We start from the raw sequence: 3,372 nt of genomic DNA, 5'->3' as shown, positions 1-3,372 counted from the left end.
AGGATTATGTGATTAGAAAAGTATACAAATTATTAAATATTAACATAACCATTCACAGAATGTCAAAAAAAATGGTGTTTATTATGAATAGTATATTGATGTAAAAACATTGTTAGATCTATATGAAATATAACCAAGGGTAGAAATTTAAAAAAACATATCGATAAATGCTTTTGAATATCAACCCGAATGTACGAAATGAGTTTGTTGTTAAATTTTAAAAATTGACTTCATACTAAGTTGTTGTCGACTCATAATCCTAAAGTGGTGAGGAGAGTTTTTTTTTTCTAAATGAAAATAAAAAATTTCTATGTTTCTGTGAGAATAGGGAATAAACATGAAAGTTAGGAATTCATCCGCTTTAATCTCAAAAAGGCTGACCTAGAAATCTTCTTGGAAACAGAATTGGTTTTATTCCAATTATATATCGATTGTTAATATACCACTTACACTCGGAAATTTAAATATTTGGTATAAAAGTGTCATATTATTTTAACAAAATTTTAATACCAAAATAATTAAAAAAGATTCCCTGTAAATCCCTTTTCCCCAGCATTCAAAAAACACTTATCTATTCATTGTCATCAGTAACTGAGTTATATTGGATATCCATTACAAAACAAGGCTCATTGATCACTATCATTAATTTACTAGGAACTTTATATTATAAGAATCTACCTCTCCCTTCACCATTAATTTTGAAAAACACTTAAAAATGGATTACCAATTGAGGCCCAATTATCCTTCAATTTAGATGTTTTTAAAGAAAATGCACTATAATACTTGTTCTCTTCCGGAAAGTCAGAAGACTAGACCCCAGTTCCTACAATAGATATATTGAGTAGCTCTTAACAAATAAATACGCATTATGGTTGCAAATACATAATTAACCTTAGCCCATATCTTCCAATCATTTAAAAGCACAAATAAAGAAAGTATATATTAAACTAAACGTGAAGTCTACTTTTGATAGATAACCTACTCCAGCACACAAATCCGCACTCCTAAAATGCCTACCTAAGAAACTATGCACTACCAATTAAATTTGACAACACAACATCGAATCATGAGCGCATAAAGGACCGTTGCAGCAATCTGCAAATACACAAAAAACGGCACATCATAATTCCACAACCTCCTTTCTTATAATTCATACGCGAATCCAATTCAAAGGCAAAGCATTGCGCATAGCTTTCTCAAAACCCTTTCAAAGATATTCCTTATTGACATGTATGAACACATCCATCCTAACCATTGCATATGGAGAAATGGAAATAATTAGCATATACTATGTCCAAGTCGATATATTGGAAAAAATAAATCTCTATTGAATGATAACATTTGAGAGAGGAAAGACAAATAATTCCTGGCTGCACAAATTTAATAATAAAGTTCCATACAAATATGACCACCCATGATCACAAAGAGATTCCGCACTCCTCAACCTCTATGTTCACCACTAAGATGTACACGCAGTTAAATGGGAGAAATATAGTAGGTCTATTCTCATCAAACCCAACAGCTATACTAGACTTATAGGAAAACATTGGAAATGACAAACAATAAATAATAGAATATCTAAGATCTCGGTCCAACGTAAGTCTCCAGTGAATCCGGGAGTTAAAAACGTGAAATACCTTCAAATCATGCTCCTTGTTTTCCAATTAATATCAACAACACTGCTAAGAGTTCGTAGTTAGTTGAGATAGCATAGATAGCGAGTAAGTTTTACCATGATCGAGGTATACCGATTTAGCACAACCAATGAAGCGCCTCTTTGAAAACTTGAGCATTGGCATCTCTTATCAACTAGAAATCACACCACATTCAGCCAACGAATAACGATAGTTTGGACGAAATATTTAGAGAGATTTACTTTAATTTCTGTATGATATAATCTATAATAATCTTGATAAAATTCTTAAGTATATAGAGCATTGCAAACATTAAGTTCCACTGAGTTAGCCAGTGTGTCTGAAATTTATGGAGAATCGTGAAACTAATAACATAGAACCCCTAAATACCCCATACCGCAAATTAACCACATAAAAAAAATACTTTTAACCATTAACTCTATGGAGATGTTAAGATGAAATCCGAGAGTACCATCCGCAATTCATAACTGTGACCTCCGATCACCATCCAACTAATTAATTATAACATTGAAATAGTTATGTCCAAGTATTTCATGCTAAGAATTATATACACTAAAATATCAATCTAGTTATGAACTGATTGAGTTACAGAGTCATCTTATATAAGTATAGGAAAGAGTATTAGACACAAGATTGGAAACAATGAGGAGATAATGCTCGAGTTGGTTCACATTGTCCTCTCTGCCAATAAGACAATCAATCGTCAGTAACATGATATCCAAAAAATATGACTTGACAGATGGACACAATCCACTTTAAAAAACCAACCTTCTCTTCCTACTAAAGCGAATAACTTACATATAGCATTGAAATCTTCACTCTATCTCTAGAACCTGATATTACGATCATTCTTTAGAATAACTTCCTTTTATAGAAACTGTTTGGAACTACAACACCAATCTAGTTGACAATAAATATATAATACAAAAAGTATGTACTCAATACCATGTAAGAAGCCCTAAAAAACGAGTCACCAACTATTAGAAGATCGATCATATAGCGAATATAAATTTAAGATTATATCTATTATTCAATTTTATGAGTCTTCTATAATTTTGTTAGTAAATGATCCAACTATAGCTAAAACCCTACTAGAGCAAAACAAACTTATCAGGCATTGAGCGAACACTGCAATCAGTAAATCAAACCTCCATAGAAGCAACTCAATCACTATACTTGGTAGAAAAAATCAAATAACTTTCCAAAAACTTATACACGTACAAAATCATCAGAAGAACATGAAATGATAAAGAAAACGAACTACACTACATCAGTAAAGTAAGGACATAAAATTTAGTGGAAAAAAGCACAAAGCATGTTAATGAAAAAAAAAAAAAGGATCAATACCTTTATCAATAACAACATCAAAAGAACTAGATTCAATTGGACTCATATACCTAGTGATGCTTTTGCATATGTTGGAGCTCTCCGGTTGTTTTTCGTTTGGCCGGGCAATGATGTGGCTGGGGCTCGCTTGCCCTTCGGCTGGTTCGTGGCAACCTTAATTTGATGATGGCTTGGGTTGGCTGGTGCGTCTCTTCATCAAATTGGATGGTCAGAGCTTGGCTTAAGGGAAGCCGGAAGTCTCGGCCTTTAATTGAGCCCTCTTTCTTTGTATTTTTATTCGCTCTCTTCTCATGTTGTTTCTTTGAATGCTATATCTTGTATTGTTTTTTCTCTTTGTTTGGAATAAAATTTCTATATATATATACACCTA

Source organism: Dendrobium catenatum, unplaced genomic scaffold (assembly GCF_001605985.2).
Source record: "Dendrobium catenatum unplaced genomic scaffold, ASM160598v2 fragScaff_scaffold_231, whole genome shotgun sequence".
NCBI lineage: Eukaryota > Viridiplantae > Streptophyta > Magnoliopsida > Asparagales > Orchidaceae > Dendrobium > Dendrobium catenatum.
The sequence above is the reverse complement of the archived record's forward strand: the minus strand, read 5'-3'. Positions refer to the sequence as shown.